Source organism: Protopterus annectens, chromosome 6.part0 (genome assembly GCF_019279795.1).
Source record: "Protopterus annectens isolate FY-2018-M chromosome 6.part0, PAN1.0, whole genome shotgun sequence".
NCBI lineage: Eukaryota > Metazoa > Chordata > Ceratodontiformes > Protopteridae > Protopterus > Protopterus annectens.
In genome coordinates, this window is record NC_056737.1 from 1,020,285,182 (window position 1) to 1,020,306,094 (window position 20,913).

A 20,913-nucleotide genomic window follows, 5' to 3' on the forward strand; every position below is an offset into this window, starting at 1 on the left:
GGAGGGTGGAGGTGGTGTTGTGATGTGGTCTAAAGCCATGTTGAGAGTTGGCAAGCAGGCCATTCAGAATGAGATAGTCCATAAGTTGCTTATGAACGCACTTCTCCATTAATTTGGCTAGTGGTGAGAGAATGGCAATGGGTCTGTAGCTGGACAGTTCTGTTGAACTTTCACCTTTGTGGAGTGGGATAACATGGGATATTTACAGATTGGGGAGATAGTTCCATCAGTTAGTGTTCTATTGATTAGGAGAATGATGGGGAATGATATGGCATCAGCAGCTTTTTGTAGGTATGCTGCAGGAAGGCGGTCAGCAGAAAGGGTGGTTGGTTTTAGTTTTTTGATAAGAGATCGGATAAAAGTGGTAGAGACAGGTTGGAAGTTAAAGGGGGGATGAGAAGTGGGTGTGTTAGTGGTAGAATTAGAGTGGGTGGGAGTACGTTGGTTAGCTAAGGACTGAATAGTTTCAGTGAAAAAGTTATTAAAGGCAGTGGCAACAGTTTCTGGGGATTTATGGGTGTAGTTTGATGGGGTTGGGGTAGTAGATTGTCCTTGATGAAGACGTCGGTTAATACGTGCTGAAAACATTTGGGGATTATTTTGGTGTTTAAATTGGAGGTTCTAGTAGTATTTCTTTTTTGTCTAGCAAAATGAGTTTTTTGTATCATTTCTAAGTTGACAATATCTCACTTGGTCGAGGGGGGCTTTAGTTGTTCGCCATTTGGTCCAGGCTATATTTCTAAGTTTGATTTTTATCTTAGTTTCCTTTGTGAGCCATGGAGCAGTATTAGATTTAGTCTTTATAGTACGTGCAGGAGCATGGGAGTCAAGGATGCCCAGGAATTTATTGTTAAAGAAAGTTACGGCTTCTTCATCTAGTGGTAGATTTTTTAAGATTGACCAGTTGACCGATTTAAGTTAGTTTAGGAAGTTAGTAGGATTGAAGTTTTTATTATTTCTGATTGTTTTGTATGTAGTGGGTTTCTGCCTTATGCTTAATAATATAAGTTAGCGAATGATCACTTCGGTCATTGGGGAGAGTCCCAGCTGTATACAAGATTGGGTGGTTATTGATAAGTACCCAATCTAAGATACGTTCCCTGTTGGTGGGTTTACTAATCCTAGTGGGAGAGGTTATTATTTGTGTGAACCTAAACAGATTTATATCAGTGACAGGGGGATTCAGCTGAGCAGGTGCACCAGTAAACCATGTACACCATGCCCCAGCTCTGATCATACCTCATTCAATGTCAAACCAGCTGAAAGGATAGCGAATAATCACATTTCCGTCTTCTATGAGTTGGTGTGACCTTGGAGATGGTACATTTAGAGGTCAAGGGTGACCATGGGTAGGTATAGCCTATCGGCAAAAAACATAACATTCTAGATCATTAATGTTACAATAAACCATGGCAGTAGAATATGTCATGAGAATACAGGAATCAGGAAAACATGCATTCAGACTTGCATAGTAATTGTTGTACAAGTGACCTTTGATCTAATTTTTAATTTTTTATCTTACAGTGTATGTGTATTCTGACTATTGACTGTTTGGCAAAGTAAACCCCTGTTCACTGTGCTGGAAACCGCAGTGCAATGTTGTACACCCAGTATTAGTAAAACAATTTAAATTCCATTATCTAAACAAAATTAGAGTGAGAATTTCAGATGCGATGCAATGCTTGCTTTATGAGAGTAGCCTAATTTGCATTTACTATAATTTTATCATAAAACACTAGGTCATAGATTGGGAATTATGACTTTGGCTATCCCCTCCAGCAAATAAATTTCAATTGAAAAGAATTAAGTTTGCCAGTGCGAAAGTGTTATGTATGTTAGCTCAAAATAGCATCACCTGAATATTTCATTTCTAAAAACAAGGTTTCAATTTAGCATTTATGACCATCAATTACCAGACTAGAAAAACTAATAAGGCATATGTGTAGCTGATTAAATTATTACAAGAAATGAGAGGCATTTGTATGAGATGCTGCTGATTAATTGTGTTCCACTTAACATCCACCCCAGGAAGGTCATACTTCCTCTCTTAAGCCAGCATATCAAGAAAATGATTACATTTTCTGCATCATATACGTCCATTCATTTGTAAATAAACTGTAGATTGTGTGTCTGTGTAGAGAGAACTCCTTGTACAGGCTTGTACGATTATTTTGATGCAAGTAGAATGTAGATTACAATGAGCTAACAGAGTGAAGTGCTGTGATGAGAATTTAACAAAATGAACATTAAGAAGCCATGTTTTGTAAAACAAATACTGCATTAAGTCATACCAGATTCCAGAAAATGAATAAATGCAATTTAGCCTTGGAAAAACAAAGGCCTTGCTGGAAAAAAGCTCCTGTCCCCATGCAGCTCTGAATAGGGTGAAGCAGATTTCAGAGAAATAATTTCTTCATGAATGCATAAACAGAGAACGAAGATGGAGTATGCAATACTGAGACTAAAGAATAAACAGCAATGGAGTATACAGAGAAAGTCATGTTCATGCATATTTGGAGTGCCAAAGAATCTGAGAACATTACATATGCTTTGAAGGTACAGACACGTGTGTAAGTGTTAGTATAGGAATTCAGTCTCCATTAACTTCGGGCATATTACTGCTATATTGCGATATAAAATAAATATCTGCATCTGCTGATGTGTAAGTAAACAAAGCAACTGCTCATTATAAGGACATGTGTCATATCATGAAATTTTATACAAAGCAAAAGCTATGTTAGGTCTGCTGAACAAAATTTATTCAGTAACCAAACTCTTACCCCCATGTCCACTCTCATGTTGTGTATATGCATATGTGTGTGTGTCTGTGTATGAGTGATGTAGATATCTGTGTGCGTGTGTGCGTGCGTGTTCGTGCGTGTGCGTGTGCGTGCGTGCGTGCATGTGTGTGTGTCTGTTTGTGTGTATATATATATATATATATATATATATATATATATATATATATATATGAGTTTATGATAAGAAATTGATGTAGGAAAGTATCAAAACACAGGAGATTGATACTGGCACATCAAGAACATTCACCAATAAATAAATAAATAAATAAATAAATGACCAAAATTGTAGCTGATTGCAGGAGAGAGAAACAATTTTATTTGCAAAAGGTTAAAGAACACTACCTTTAACATCAGACACAGTTTGTGAATAGAAGTAGTATTAAGGAAACAGACTTTCACAGGATAAGTTGTAGGATTAGGGTCAGAGTTAGGGCAAGGTCTAGCACACATTAGTAAGGAATGGCAGGAGAGCTCTGTAACTGCTATAGCACTCCCCAGTGTCTGCTGACCCTAACCCATTCCCCAACCTCAACTCCCTACCTTACTTTGCAAAGTTTCCCTCGTACTACCACTAAACAAGATACTTGTACACACATCACATACTTCAGTATACATGCACAATGTTAAATCTGTCCCCTTTACTACCCTTACTCTAACCCTAACCTGCAAATACTCACACACACACTTCCACCCTTAATGACAGTATTTTCAGTATATCTGAAAGTTTTAGTGTTGAAACGAACCCCACATACCATAGCTACAAGCTCTCGGCCTTTCTCCTTTCAATACCTCCAGCATCAGCAAGGAATGCTTTTGGCCATGTTCCACAGCACTAAACTCTGTCAGCACACAGCAGTTGATTACTCAGTCCTGAAATGTAAGACATTCCAAAATACTGCTTGCACGTTGGAACTTCTTAGTAGTCAGATTTTTATTATGATTTTTGGATTATTTTAGAAAATTAAAACTGACATAATTTATAAAGGAACTAATCTATCATTTTTTTCAAATTTTTCTTGGTTTTCTAATTATTACTGTATCCAGTCCTGAAGGACCACATGTGCAGCACTGTGAACAGTGGCAGAACTGTACAGATGTTACTTTTATGAAGTTTCATGCCTTCATAGGCCCCTTATAAGCCTAGCCATGCAATCCAAATGTCACCCATAAATTTGATTTATATAGCGAGTGATTTACAGACTGCCTTTGGCCATCAGTGACATAAGTACGAGATCAGAGGTGAATTTCTGATTACTCATCCATTGCTCCAAGTTGCACTTAAGAAGGGACAGGGAGGACCTCTCCTTCACACATATAGGGAGTCTGTTCTAGAAAATGGAAATTCTCTGAGAAGCATATCTGTCTGTCGTCTGACATGTCCTATTTATGTTGCATGCAAAATTTATTATTTTTATTTTAGTAGCTCTGATGCTGTTGGTTTTGTAAGGTTCATCAAAACAGAATCCAGGCATGCCTTGTATGCCAGGCAAAGATCACCTCTCAGAAGTCTTCAGGATACTGAGTAAAGAGACAGGACTTTGAGGCAATCGATTTGGGACATTGTGTTTACTCCTTGTATTCTTTTTGCAAAGAACCTTTGTGGATGTTCCAGTTCCTCCATGTGTCTTGTCAGTTGTAAATGGAAGGAGGCATTATACTCTATCATGGGTCTGTTGAAGGCCAAGTACAGTGGTATGATGACCTCTATGGACCAGGATGTCATGCCCTTGTTATGAGCAACATAGAATAATTTCCGTACAACCTTGGACACATGTTGGTCGAAGGCTAGGTTACTATCTACATTGATCCCTAGACCCATGACTAGTGAATTTAATTTTTAGGGGTATTTTATAGATGACATAGTTCCCCACGATGGAAGGCTTCTTAAAAGGTACTATAATTTTTTTTCTTTGTATTGAGTTTTAAGCTATGGTTTTGGCACCAAGTGTTTGTCTGTGTTAGACCTTCATAAAGGGTAACCTCATTTTGTGGGGATTCAGTGACTCTTCCCAGTTTGCAATCATATGGGAAATTGGTTAGCCAGAGGCCTTTGACACTGGATTGGACATCTGTGAGGTAGATGCCAAAGAGGAGTGGGCCAAGCAGAGAGCTCTGGGAAACTCCACTGGCTGCTGTCCTCTTTGTGGAAGTGACCTCAACAATTCTAACCTCTTAGGTTCTATCAGTAAGCCAGCTACTAATTCACTGTCTTATAAAGGGTTTATACCTACTTCTGTAAGTTTGTTGACAATGCCCAGGTGGAGTATTGTATTAAATGCTTTAGCTAGATCTAAGTAGGCAGTATGCACCATTTCCACCCATCCATTACCTTAGTGACTTTTTCAAAGAAGTCCTTTAGATTCAGTAAGCATGACCTTCCTTTGACAAAGACAAATTGGGATGGATCCAGTGTTTGGAGGTCTTCTATGTCCTTGTTGTTAATTTCTGTGATAATTCTTTCCAGGCTTTGCAAATAGGACTAGTCAGCCTAATGGGTCTGTAGTTTCTAGGATATCTTGATGGTTCTCCCTTATGAAAGGGGATGACAATCACTGTCCTTCATTCACCTGATGCCAAGTCTGTTTTAGGACTATAGTTAATGACTCCCAAGGGTCCTGATATGTCATATTTTAGACTATTGAGGAGGCGTCTTGAGATGTTATCAGGCCCCACTGAGGCCACGTTCTTGGCTTTAGTGAATGCAGCCTGTACATGCTCTCTAGTTGTAATTGGTGGGGTGATGTTTGGGGGCATTTTTTGAGGGATTGTTGGGGGTGAGAGAGAGGTAAATTTGGAAATGGATTTGCCCACTAAAAGGATAAGTATATCACAAGGTTCATTAAATGAGGCACCATTATCCACAGCTCAGCACAATGCTGTGTGTTACCTTGTTGTTTCTGACATAGCTGTAGAAGGCCTTATGGTTATCCTTCACATGGGAGGCTAACTTATTCTCAAAGTTGACTTTGCTTGACCTATTTAGCCCTCTTAGTTGTCTTTTTACTTTGATGATGGAGTTTTATCTTTGTGGTAATTACCCTTTCTGATTTTTGTCATATTTTTTTTTCTTTTTGTTGTATATCCTGTTTAATGTGTGATGTCAACAGGGTGGTTTGTTTCTGTGCTTACTTCTGCTAAGTACAGCAGCCTCTGTGTAGCCATTGACATGATTATACAGAGTTTCTGAGAGCAATTCAGTACAGGGTGCTAATTTCATAGGGTTTGGAAGGGCACTGAATTTTGCTTTGGGACATTAACTCATAGGTTCATAGGTAGGTACTAGGCTATCGGCCCAAGGGCCTAAGTAAGCCTAGCCAACAAGGTTCCCTGGCTTACGCCACCCAAGAAAGTTAATTTCCTGTGCCCCTGTCGAGCAGAGCCACAGAAGTGATCCCCGGGTTATAATTCCTATTTCCCATCCACTTATCAAGATTTTTCTTGAAGAGTGCTAATGAGAAACATTGCTTGTCATAGATGGGTAGCTTGTTCCAGAGTATAGGAAGTCTCTGGGACAGGAATCTATCCCTCCAGCATGTCCTGTTTATTGTGGTGACAAGGTTTAGGTCCCTAGACCATGTAGTTCGGAGGGATTGGGATTTCTTAAGGTGTAGCATGTCCAACAGCTCTGGGTTTGACACAGCTTTATATGTTAGGCAGAGATCTCCTTGGAGTAGGCAATATGCTACAGAGTAAAGCTGGAGTTTTTTGAGACGGTCAGTGTAGGGCATCTGTTTGAGGCCAGTAATCCTCTTTGTGAGGTACTTCTGTTGCCTTTCCAGCTGCTGCAGATGTCTTGTGAGGTACATTCCAAAAGGGGCATTGTACTCTATAATGGGTCTAGTGAGTGCCAAGTAGAGGGGAACAATGACCTCTTTTTTCCTGGATGAGAACCCTTTTGTGATGAGGTGTGCCACATAGAAGGATATCCTGACTACTGTGGCGATGTGACTATCAAAGGAGAGACTACTGTCCACCTGGGTCCCAAGGTCTCTTATCATACACTCGGCATTAAGTAGACTGCCATTTATGTGGTAGTTCATGGACACAGAGTTTTTATCAAAGGGGATGACAATGCACTTTTTGGCATTGAACTTGAGGCCATGCCTCTGACACCAGACATCTGTTTCAGCGAGGCCCTTCTGTAGGATGCCCACATCATTTGGGGACTCAACTATGGCTCTTAGTTTGCAGTCATCTGTGAACTTCATTAGCCAGAGATCTTCTGTGTTAGCCTGTACTTCAAAGAAGTAGATACCAAACAGGAGAGGTCCCAGGACTGAACCCTGTGGTACTCCACTTGTCACTGGTTTGAAGTCTGATTTGGAGTCTGCAACTTTTACAGTATGTGTTCTGTCAGTGAGCCAGTTGGCAACCCATCTTGTGATGTAGGGATTTATACCTAGTTTAGTGAGTTTAGCTATAATTCCAGAATGGGGAAGGTGTTGAAAGCCTTGGCGAGATCAAGATAGACTGTGTGAACCACCTTACCCTCATCTATGGCTTTAGTGACTGCCTCAAAGAAGTCAATCAGGTTCAGAAGGCATGATCTACCTTTCACAAACCCAAACTGGGTGGGGTCCAGAGTTTGGAGGTTACCAGTGTCTTTGTTTATGAGTTCTACGATGATCCATTCCATCGGCTTGCAGACCAGGCTCATCAGGCTAATAGGGCGATAGTTCCCAGAATCAGTGGTGGCTCCCCCTTTGTGGAGTGGAATAACTGTTGCTGTGTGCCATTCAGTGGGCACAAAGCCTGACGTGAGACTATGATTGAACATGGTGCTTAGGTGGGGAGCCAGTTCATTCTGAAGTTCGTATAAAACGCATCCTGGGATGTTGTCCAGTCCCATGGATGCTGTGTTTTTGGGTTTAGAGAGTGCAGCTTTTACCTGCATCGATGTGATTACAGGGACTCTGCATTCTTCCTGTATAGATATGGGCCATTTAGGGGTTGGGGGGGTAAAGTTAGTACTGAACCTATCTGCCAGGATGTTGGCAATATCAGTTGGTTCTGTAATTTTCATGCCGTTGTGCTGTAACTCAGAGCAGATCTGGATGTTGCCATTGAGATTCTTGAAATAGCTGTAGAATGCTGTGTAGTTGCCTTTAGAATCAGTGGCGATTTTGTTTTGATAGCTAGCTTTGGAGGATCTTATAAGGGATCTCAGCTTCTTACTGAGGCTGGCCAATCAGCTCCTCCACTAATGGGATTTTATTCTCTTTTGCAACAGTTTCTTCCTTCTGTCATAGAGTTTGTTTATGGCAGGGGACCACCAGATTGGCTTCTTTTTTTGGAGGATAGCGTCTTGGTTCTGTTTGGGATAGCACGATCCATGCACTTGTGTAAGTGCTTATAGAGTGCATTTGTGTAGGATCAGCAGTCGTAAATGTATTGCCCATCTGCATGGGTGTCATGAAGTTTGCCACTTCTGTCTTAAGAAGCATGAAGTTGGTTGACTTTGGAGAAATTTTTTACCATGGTTTCCTTAATGGTGGGTGGGGGCGGGATGCAGATATCTAGAGTGATTAGCTTATGGTGAGATCTGACTGAGGAGATGATTTTAGGTGTGGAACACTGGTCACTCATGTTGGTAATGACTAGGTCTAGGATATTGTTGCCCCTGGTGGGGGTATAGATAAGTTGATCCAGGACACTGGAATTTATGAATTCCAGAAAACATTGAGCGAAGTAGTTGGTACATGAGTAGTTTTCCCAGTTAATGGTGGGGTAGTTGAAATCACCCATTATTAAGTTGTTTGGTTGAAGCCTAATATTTTTCAGTATATCAAGAAAGAGGAGTGGGAATCATGGGGCATGGTGGAGGATCTGTGGCAAGCTACAGTTTGGATTGCAGTTTTGCCCAGAGTTAGTTGCACTTGTATAACCTCGGATGCATTATGCTACTCATCTAGCCCGGAGGTGTAGATATCCTTAATGAATATGGACACACCTCTGCCTTTGGTGTTCTGGTCCAGGTTAGATGGCTGAAAAGTGCGGTATGAGTTATAGCCTGGTAATGCGGGGGTGCTCTCTAGAGCCTTGAACCAGATTTCAGTCACTGCACAGATATCGATGTTCTCCTTTTTAAGGAGTGCCTCGAGTGAGTGCATTTTGAGATTTAGACTTCTAGCATTGAGTAGCATTACCCTCAGTTTTTGCTTGCCTGTTCCTGTTATGGTGGTGAATTTGTCATTTGAACCTTGCCTAAAAAAGGCACTATAGGAGTGGCAAGAGGCTTAGCTTATCAGGAATACCAGGGGAGACAGGTGCAGGCCATCTCTGGCAAAGCATCGTGGACTGTCGACCATGTCGTCCCAGGCAGACAGATAATGGATCCCCTTAGAATGACACCAGAAGCTTAGCCAACTGTTGAAGTCAATCATTTTGTCCTTGTACTGTGGTATCATTCTGGGCATGGCAGGATGCTACTCAGGTCTAGAGTCATAACTGCCTGGACTACAAGATCGGAGAGCTCTTCCATGTTTCTTTTCATGTAGTCCAGGGAGGTACATCTCAGGTTGTTCACACCAACATGGACAATGACAGAGTCATATTTGTACTTGTTGTGGAGTGACCTGAGTGTGTGGGTTATGTGGCAGATTCTGGCACCCAACAGGCAACTGACAGTAACCTTCTCCTTGTTTAGCCTGGTGAGTGGGGCATCAGTGTGCCTGACTATAGAGTCACCTATGACTAGTGTGTTGGGTACCTTGGTTTTCCTTATGGGCTGTGGTTTATTGGCACAATCAGTCTGTGGGCTATGTGTCATTTGGGTTGTGTTGGGGGGTGGTGGTTGTTTGCGTTTCTGCTTTGGAGGTCTCTGTTGCTTTAGCAGATTATTATCAAGAGCCTCTGCAAATGTTTTTGTGTTTCTATGTGTGGATTTTGGTGGTGTAGGTTTAGTGGGACTATGTGATGAGCATGGTGTGATGCAAGTGTTTACCTTCTCCTCTTGACTGTCAAGTTCAGTCTTGTTTGGAGAGAGCTTTACCTCCTGTTTGGCTAGATAAGTGCATCTCTCACAGGTTGTAGTGTTGGGTGATAGGAGGAGAGGGTTGTCTGTGTACATGAGGCAATTTCTACATTGCCTCAAGATGCCCAGATTCATCAGATAGAGAGGAGAGAACACTGGGAGCTGACCCTTGGACATGCCTGAATAAAAAATTACTTTCATCTAGACAAGTGAGGAAAGTGAGTACAAGAGCTGTTTTTCTCTAAGCAAGTGAGGAAAGTAAGTACAAACATTATTTTCCTCTAGGTAACGAGGAAGGTTCAGTGCTATAGTAATTAGTAGCTTATTTAGTGTTTACAACAAGTTCTGAATAAGTGCTGAGCATGAAAAAGAAACAAAAGTGCTAAAACTAAAAATCCGTACTTGGATCTTGTGGTAGATAGGCTACATAGTGCTTACCACTCCCACTGATAAGCTAGAAGGCTTCCCTTCACACAATCTCCTGATGCATGCATAAGAGCTCATCAGTTTATGAGCTAATATAACAGTTATAAAACAGTCTGTGTTTTCCCCAGGGGTGCACATTCCTCCCATGCCAATAATTTGGAAGATTTGTCCCCTATAACATTTTACTTTGTTTTTCTTACTCTGTGCATGCTGGATGGTTCTATTATGAATTGATAAACTGCTCAGTCCCAAGCATCACAACACCCCCCCCCAAAAAAAAATGAATGTCCAGAACACAGAAGGGTAAAAACACTAACTTTGTGTTCTCTTTTCTTTTCTTTTTTGCAGGGGGCAAGTCCCTCTGCACTGCACCCCCAATGCAGGAGGCAAGCCCCCACAACCTTAAAACCTATATATAACTCCTTATTCACATCTAGTCAAAGAAGGGAGAGGTCTCTCACAAGAAGGGAATAGTGGTGCGCTAGTGACTTAACAGGTGGCACACTCACCTTTGGTGGTGAAAGATCAGAAGGCTGTGGGTTCTGTTCCCACTACAAATGTCTGGACTAATTATCAAACTGCTGAGACTGCAGTGCAGTGTTAGGGGTTGCTGCACTTCTGAGTACTTCATACGGCAGATGAGACATTAAACCCATGTCCCACCTGCTTGAATTGGTGGTAGGGATGTAAGAGATTCCATGGCACTGACAGAAAAGAGCAGGTATCCTAACCAAATTTCCCCTAGTAGTAGAAATATCACCTCATGTCTCCCATGAGAAGAAGCTACTAGCCTAGAGAGAATAATCTAGTCAACAGAAGGTAAATACATAAAAAATTAAATAAAATCATTGCTGACACACACTTAACTCATTGAAGCCCATAGCACATTTTTTGTATACTTGCAGATCACAACCATAGCTCCTTATGGCATCCAGGACATTTTTGGGTTTAGTTTCATTTTCTAAGTGACCTTCCAGATTATAATAGGCAGTATTAGAAAGTGCAAGGGGTCGTTAACAAAATAACACTAAGACTTAATCTATCAGATCCTGGATTAGAGATAATAATCATTGTTAATCGCTTATTCTTTATAAGTTCATATGATGTTCATATTTTCATAACCGAGATCCCTACATGTTATTGTGGGGTATTGTGAGATATGCCATGGTAGAAGACAGAAAAATTCATTGCCCGTGTTCATTGATACCACACTATACCTGATATATTGCTTACTGTTTGTTAGTAAATATGAAAATAAATAATATACCCATATGTACTTAAAACTTTAAAAAAACAAGTGACTTAAAAACTGTTGCATGACAGCATCTGAAACCTTAGATGCTGTTGAAGAAAACTGTCTTTCAAATTTGTACTGTAAGTTACACATCTTGAAAAATATTTGGTGTTATTTATGTTGCTAATTATACAATTAAGCATATTTTTCATATTTCTATAAATATCTTAATAAATATGCAGCCATAGAGGAATGTTTTGTAATGTGAAAATGTATGCCTGATTAACGAAAATGTTTTAACAATATATGTTGACATTATACAACTTGTAGGATAAGGCAAATTATTTGTGAAGTTTAACAAAGATATAATTTTGGGGGTGTGTGCATTATAATATACTATTTACAGAAGGACTATAAACACAATGATTATTATCACTGCAAAAATACTCGTTACTGACAACCTTGGAATTTATGCACTTTTAATAGCTTTTGTTGTTCACAAAACTATTTCCTTTTCTTTATCTTATATCCCCTTTTAGTTTATGTTTCAGAAAATGCTCTGGGATGCAAGATGTGTCCAGGTTACTAACTAGAGATGTGACACTCCACACCCCTTAGATGCTAATGAGTTAAAAATCACACCAGCAATGAGTTCCTATGGAAACAAGACTGAGGTTATATTCCTCAGTGTCTTTTTCTTTGGAATACTGATGCTACAGGAAATTCACCTTGAACACCTGTAGAGGCACCTTGTTACACTTTGTAGTAAGAATGACCAGTGAAGCAATGTGATACCTGTGTCACTTGTTGTCTAAGGTGCACTGACCTCAGACAATGTACAACTCGCTATCAGGTGACTATTGTCACCTTGCTCCATTGTGAAAGGAGTAATGAAATGCATGGAAATGTCACTCTCAGTCTTTATGCTCAAACATCTGAAATAACTGTGATACAGACGCTGGTAATCCAAGCAAGTTACTGCAGCCAATGCAAATCAGATGCTCATTTGGTCTTCTGTCTGTCTGTCTCTGCTGCTATGATTCACTCATAAGTCAGTCAGCAAATGATTTTAATGGATTACAGAAATGATAGAAATTAATTCAATTATTACATTTTGAAAGTTCAAATATGTTCCCTTTCAATCAAAAATAAAGATGGGGGACTCATATAGCTGGCTATAAACAGTTAAAGAGACAGTTGTTTATAGAAATCAATGGCTCTTTAGCATATAAATATAGAATGTATTCTAGTTACTAAATGATTAAGAATTACATTGTTTAATAAATGTTTTATAAGTTGTGTACAGTGGATTACCTTGCTTTATCTGTTATATACAGGCTTATAACATTGCTTAAAACCCTACGCTGTCCACCAGTAAATTTTATGCATCCTGAGACTGCTGCTTTATTGGCTTTTTACATGATGGATCAAAGAGCATGTACCTTTGGGTCACTCATATTAGATATAGAGCAAGTTAACTGAAGCATATAAAACAAACAGTCAGTGTGTAACCCTTTATTTGAATACTGACTTTATTATATACCGTTAAAGAATGAGCAACTGTAGATTAGCACCCTGATTGGACAATGAACGTTCTCCAACAGGGTGTGGTTAATCTACAGATAATGTCCACTGAAAAACATGTCCGCTGATTCAAGACAACAATGTTAATCTGCTGCATCAGGCTTCAGAACACCCCTGGGTAGGCGTTACTTTCACAATAAAGCACATCCTGTTGGGCATTATTGCATGCTTATAGAATTATGTGCTGGTGTCTACATCTTTTACATCTGAATTCTGTACATTTAAACAGAAATCTAGAATCCATTTTGAGTTGTATGAGGGTAGTATTTAATTAAGGACTGTTGACACTTAGCAGGTGTCATTTTAATTGTTTGCAATTTTTGTAGTGTCATGTCCCTAGCTGGAAATCAATGCTTAATAATAGACCAGTGAGTACGGAAAAAAACAACAGTTAAATCAAGCAGTTGCCTTCAGTCTGTGCAGTTTTCCCTGTAAAGTGTCTTTTATGCTTATAGCCATATTTTCTAGAGATTTCATGTATGTTTCTATTAAATTTATTAATCCTTTTCTAGATATGTTATTTGCTTTGCTTTCAGTTTATGTAATACCTCTATTATGAGTTGACTGTTTTTCACTGCTTCTCCTTGAGTTGTGGGCCTGGTTGTGGCTGAAAAGCATCCTTAGATTATTTTATTAACACAAGTTACAATTTAACTAACTAACTAACCAATTCAGTAAAGTAAATTAAATAATTATCAATACCAGCATGTGTAAAATCAGTCAATATGCAACAAAGCCTGCATATTGGTAATTTGGGAATGATCCAGAACTGGTAGTACATATTCAACATTTAAAATGTCTAGTTTTTATTATTAATTTCTTGTTAATACATCAAAACTTTAGAAATAGCAGTTCTTGCTTAAAAAAATAAATTCTAACCAAGTCGACTTTCATTTCATGTTTCCTGTTTTGTAACAGTTTTCTTGAAAAACGTACTTTTAAAATGTGTGGAATGCTCATTTTTTTCATTCATTTGTTAACCAGGTAAATTCGGTAGACACATGCCTCTCTTCAGGGACGTTCTAGAAGAGTGAATTCTCCAGTCAAGTGACTTTCTTAGAATTATGCAGAAGGCAAATGGAGGCTGATGGAATCAAACTCCAGACTACAAGATAAATGCATTACCAGTGCATAGCCTTAGTTTAAAAACTACAGCATGCACCAGATTCCAAGACAAGAAATGAAACAAAAAATCTTGAAAAAAGACGGTAGTTTCACCGTCTTTTGGTTGTGGACACAACAATGCAGCTCAATAGATAATCTTGCAAAGAGAATTATTTAAATTAAACACATTTAAACACTTAAGCCAAGTGACTCAGACATGACTTTACAGTTTAAAACTGACTCATACTGTTAAATTTAAAATATTAAATAAACAGCTAACTAAATAAAACAAAATAAAATATATATTCTAAACCAAAAAATCAAGTATAATTAAGCAGAAATTGTAATAGTAATAATAATAACAATAATAACAATAATAATAATAACAATCTTCTTCTTCTTCTTTCGGCTTTTCCCGGTTAGGGGTCACCACAGCGGATCACCTGTCCATTCATGATTGGCAGTAGAGTTTTACGCCCAACCTTCCACGATAGGCACACATGCACACACACTCATGCCTAGGGCCAGTTTAGAGTGTCCAATCCACCTACAGCATGTCTTTGGGATGTGGGAGGAAACCAGAGCACCCGGAGGAAACCCACGCGACCACAGGGAGGACATAATAACAATAATAATAACAATAATAATAACAATAATAATAATAACACTAATAATAATCATAATAATATGTAAGAAGATAATAACAGTAATAATAATAATAATATAATAATAACAATAATAATAATACAATAATAATAATAATAATAACAATAATAATAATAATAATAATAATAATAATAATATAATAATAATAATAATAATAATAAATAATATAATAATAATAACAATAATAATAATAATAATAATAATAAATACATAATAATAATAATAATATAATAATAATAATAATAATAATAATAATAACAATAATAATAACAATAATAATACTACTAATAATAGTATGAATAATAATAATAATAATAATAATAATAATAATAAGTAATAACATCAATAATAATAAAATCAGAGGGCTATTTCTCTAGAAATCAATAAAATATATTAAAAAATTGGATTAAGATATAGTAGCAGTACTCAAAGGCGATGATATGAGCTCCATAGTATCTGTTGACTTGTACTTCCATTTGGCAACTTCATCCCCCTGATTTAAATGGAGGGTAATGGAGGGAGATGAGATATTTTATATGGGTTGGAACAGTGACATGACAAAAAGGCAGGAGGTGCTGGATGTGGCAGAGTTGAAGAAGTTAAGATTTACACTGGGTGGTGGGTGGACACAGGAGAGGGAATCAGTATATTAGAGGTCAGCCCAGGTTGGAAGGTTTGGGGGAGACAACAGAGAGAGGGGCAAGATTGCATTGGTCTGGATATGTGCTGGGGAGGGATGCAGAGTATATTGGGGAAAAAAGGTGCTAAGGATGAAGCTACCAGGTAACAGGAAAAGAGGAAGGCATAAGATAAGGTTTATGGATGTGGTGAGAAAGGACATGCAGGTGGCTGGTGTGACAGAGCAAGATGCAGAGGATAGGAGGAAAGGGAAACAGATGTTCCGCTGTGGCGACCCCTAACGGGAGCAGCCGAAAGAAGAAGAAGATTCACACAAACACCACAAAACCTGCACATCTTATTATTGGATTACATATTATGTGCCGATGGAGGCTGTTTTAGTTAGAATATTGACTGGAAACATATTCCTTCTTATCTATTTTGGGCAAAAATTATATTATCATGTTCACTGGAACTACAGTGATATAACCTTTGTGTTTGACAGAGTGGGATAACAGAAAATTACTGGCACATCTCTGGCGCTATAAAGCCAGTTGTGTTAACATTCTTTACATTATATCGGGGGTGTAAATTTATATTGTTTACAAATGATATATTTGCATTAAGTGCAAATGTTACAAAACAATTATTGATGTAGACCAGAATTCAGATTTGTACACATACAGAAGACAGGTGTGTGGTTCACTGAACATTAGAATGTAAACATTAAAAAGAAAAGGAACAAGGAACGCAGCGGAAATGTAAATTAAATACCATTTATTCAGGTCAGCGCTTTCGTCAGTAATTAACCGTTAACTTCATCAGAACAAAACATTAGAATGCAGCAGGGAGATGGGTGTTCATGATGCAGAATGTAAATAAACTAATACAAGGAGACCAATAAAGTGTGAGGATACAGGGAACATTGTAAGTAATATGATACAGAGCAAAGATTGTACAGATGCATCTCTAGTAGATAAACATGCGATGTATGTTAGTGCATGGTGATTCACATAAACCTGTGACATCTGTGTATCAGCTATCTATGAATGCATGGTAATATACAAGGAGGGATGATAGTTGTAAATGATCTGTCCATGAGTGCACAGTAATTCACATGTAGCTATGATATTTTTGAATGATGTATACAAGAGTTCACAGTAATGCATACTTATTTATGAAAGCCATGTACAAACTGTATGTGAGTATATGATAAAGAATATATCCTACTTGTGAATGAGTCATATGTCAGTGCATAGCAATTCACATGTAACTATGATATTTAGGAAGGAGTCATATGTGAGCACATGATAATGAACTTGTACCTGTGTAAGCCATCAATAAATCATGCATGAGTTCATGGTAATGCACATGAGCCCATGATAACTGTGAATCAGTTACATGAGTGTTGTGTAATTTATTTATTTATTTGCAGTTGTTTACCGGGGAAGCCCATCTGTGTTGGAAATGCTTTTTCAGTGAAGGCCTCGGAAGAAAAGCTCCAAAAATAGGAGGCATCATATACACTGTTATAAATATGCATAAAAAGATTCAGTATAAAATACATAGATAAACATAAATGCCGTACAGTGCTTGTACACAAGCTAAGGGACATAATGCAATATTATACAATAGCAGGTGGTATTATAGTAGCAATTACAGAAAATGTAAATCAGCAAGTGATGTGATATGCACTTAGTGCAAATGACAGTAAAGCAAATTACATTCTAGAAACAAATACACTGAGTTGTTTTAACACTGGTATTATTGTTTTATTTTATTTTATTTTTTATTGAGTAATGAGGAACATAAAAGAGATTGGCTTGAGATGACCCTAAGGGGTAGTAAGGGAGTGGCACAGAATAGTGAGAGGAACTTCTAGGTGTAGCGTATAGTAGCTGCATCTAAAAAGCAATTTGGATGGAGTGGGAGCTGTCAGAGACAGACATTTATCTAGGAGCAGAGGTACAGTGACAGACCCAGTTGTTCTTGAAATATGATTTTTAATGAGGACTTGAAGAGATTGTTTTTTCTGATCTGTCAGATGAAGTTAAGTAGAAAGTTCCAGATTTTAACAACATAGACAGACTAAAGGGAGTTACTGTATGAGTGTGTCTGTGTTATAGCTGTGAATGAAGCATCAGTGAGTGGATGGTAATGTACATGGTACCTGAGATAACTGTGAATCAGTCATGTGTGAATGCATGGTAATGCAAATTCACCTTAGAATAGCTGGGATTGTCCCACACATAACTGTTCATTAATACACATGTGCCAGTGATAGTTGTGAATGTCCCATTTGCGAATGTATGGTAATACACATGTACATGCAATAAATGTGAATAAGACATGCGTGAATGAATGGCAATGCACATGTACCTGAAACAGGTGTGAATAAGACGTGTGTGAATGCTGGGAAATGTGCATGCACCTGATATATGTGAATCAGTCATGTCTGAGTTCACAGTAATGCACATGCTACCTACACTCACTGTCTCTATATAATAGGAAGGTCGAGCTGACCAGCATTATGCAAGAAAACGAAAATGCTCAACAGCATGAAAATAGAGCAATAATCAAACTACATAACAGAAATGATTTCATATCACTACTGGCACATTTAACCAGAACATGTAGGACTGACTGCCAATCTATGCAGCTGTGCTGGGTGACAGAATGTGCTTTTAGTGTAATGCAACCTTCAGTAGAAGGAGTGTGAACATTATGTCACCTGATGATGACAAACTAGAACACCCATGTGCATTCAGCCTCTGTGTTAAGCACTGGCTGTAACATGTGACACAGTGAAGAATGAGCTCTGTGGAGTTTCAGTCAAGTGATCCTAGTAATTTCATTTTCAGTGAAGTGAGTTTTCATTCAAGTGTATGGAATCCGAATGAATATATATCTGTTACTCATATCACAAAATAATGCAATATGAGATAGTTCTTGCATTTCTGCACAGTGGGTTTCATTAATCCAAAGAAATTATGGATGGGATTTATTATTTATTTATTTTTATTTATTTATTTAACATTTGTTAACCAGGAAAGTCCGACTTGGAATGAGCCAATTTTCAGTGGAGACCCATGGAGAAATACTCCAGGCACATGTCTTTGTAACAGTATATATTTGCAATAGTATTTATAGTCATGGTGAAGAGTGGATATGGGACAGGACAAAAAAACAGAAAAAAAGATTAAGTGATTCATACATAACGGAGCAACTGACTGTAGAAGAGATATGTGCCTGTGCACCAGGCCTGCAACTGGTGTGCAGAACATATGCAAATGAGCATCTCTGCAAGAAAAACATGGAAAATGCAATTCATAGGCAATGGTACTGTCTAATTTATTTGACAGCTGACCCTTTCTTATAATTCAGGACACAAGTCTAGCAAACATTTCAATGTCTGTGACTTGTCCATGTAGCAGACATACCATTTCATAGTTGATGAGACACAAAACAAAGAAGGAAGATTCAGCACAGGGATATAAAGTTATATAGTCAGATAAATATTTACAGAGACTGAGTTTGTGCCCTACACACATACTTAGGCCATTTTCTAAGTCACAGATTATCAAAGCGTAGAAAGGTCACACAGACAAACCAATTAGTAAAAATTACAAGAAAAACCTAACCAAGCTAGAGTTTTGACTGTGTGATACCTTAAACCTCTTGTAATAGAGGCCCATGGGATATATGCAAATGACTCTTTAAGGACATTAAGTGTTTCAGCTACATGGCTTCTGAATATCCATGACTTCTTAGTTTTTTTGTTTTAAGTCATTGTGGACACATTCAGGCCAATAAAGCCAACCCCCACTAACTATGGACTTGCATGTTCTGGCCTTCTTATGACCTTGTCAGCATAGCATATGCGGACTGTTTGGCTATACTCTAGAAATGTAGGGTCTTCATGCTCAGCTGATGTCCATAACCATTAAGGTGTCTGCAAAACATCCCGACTAACAACTAAATCAAAGAATAAAAAGGTCATGCAGACAAATCAATTAGTAAAAACAACTGTGTTTGTAGAGTATAGCCAACCAGTCCAATCATGCTGTGCTAACGAGGTCATAAGAAGGCTGAAACATGGATGCCCACATGCATTCTTCAAAATGAAGATAAGCAATATGATTGTCATAGACAGCACTATCTCTTATCAATTTCTTAAATTTTCTTATGGTGACTGTTTTCTCAAAGCACTCAATAGTTTGTAAAACCCTCATAATCAGAGCGTAGTTAGCAGACTAATAAGCAGACTATGAATATACTGGTCTGCCTTAATAATTTTTTCACAGACTTCTATAACATTTGTTATTGTTGTTAATCAACAACTTAAGAAACTCAAGCCCACTGTTATTAAAGAACTTACTTAAGGTGAAAAACAACTGGTCAGTAATAATAATGCCATTTGGACATTTAAAAAAGCAAAGTCCCTTAGGAATGATGTGGAGATCCACACATCATTCAGAGTATTTATTTTCTATTACAAGAGCTCAGTATTTCTCAAGATATCTTTCCAAGTCAATAAGTCTTTCAATGCATTTCTTATTACCTGCCCCTTCTGTGCCCATAGCAGCACCTAAGAAGGGATCATAGTTAATGTCTTGTATAGAGCTGACATCTTTAAATTTATTACTGACCTCCACCCTTGCAGGCATTGTCACACAAAAGCTATTTTCATTAACTGTTATTCAATCTCCTTTTGACTGTCTTTTTCTGTTAACAAGGCAAGGGACTTCTGCATTTCATCCAATGTCTCCAATAGCACTCAAACCATGTTGTTCTTCAGACTATTGGGGTAGGATGTACAGAAACATTCAACAACTCATCTCAGCTGGTATAAGACATTGACAAGGTAGAAAATAATCTAAATAAAAAAACAGCAACCCAACCGATAATGGTTAAAATATACGCAATAAAAATAAATCCACCAAAAAGCACTTTCAAGAGACAGATGAAATAGCATATAAATCCTTTATTCTCCACTTTTTTTTCTAAAAAGACGTCATCAGAAAGAATCACAGTAAAACTCAGCATTTCATATTCAAACCAACCAATGATAATTAAAATCCAATTAAACGATTAATAGTAGTATCCACAGAAAAGTTACATTTAGTAACAATTACCTGCACTGTAACAGTAATCACCCCCACTTCACAAAGAAGAATATACCTAGAGACCAGTACATCAGAGCCTCCAGTAGAGACCAGTACATCAGAGCCTAGAGTAGAGACCAGTACATCAGAGCCTCCAGACTGACTACCAACAACAACAAATTGAGGAGGAGGTGGAATTGATTACAACCGTATTTGTTTATAGGGACAATAAATTAGAAAAATTGCTACAGGTAACCCAGAAAATTAAATGTAAGAGAGAGAGAGATGCTTTTTTCCACCCATTCTAGTTAAAACTTTTATTTAAATAATTCCACTCAAAAAGATGTATATATATATATATATATTGATAAAAACTACAGTTTGCTGTTTAGACATATCTAC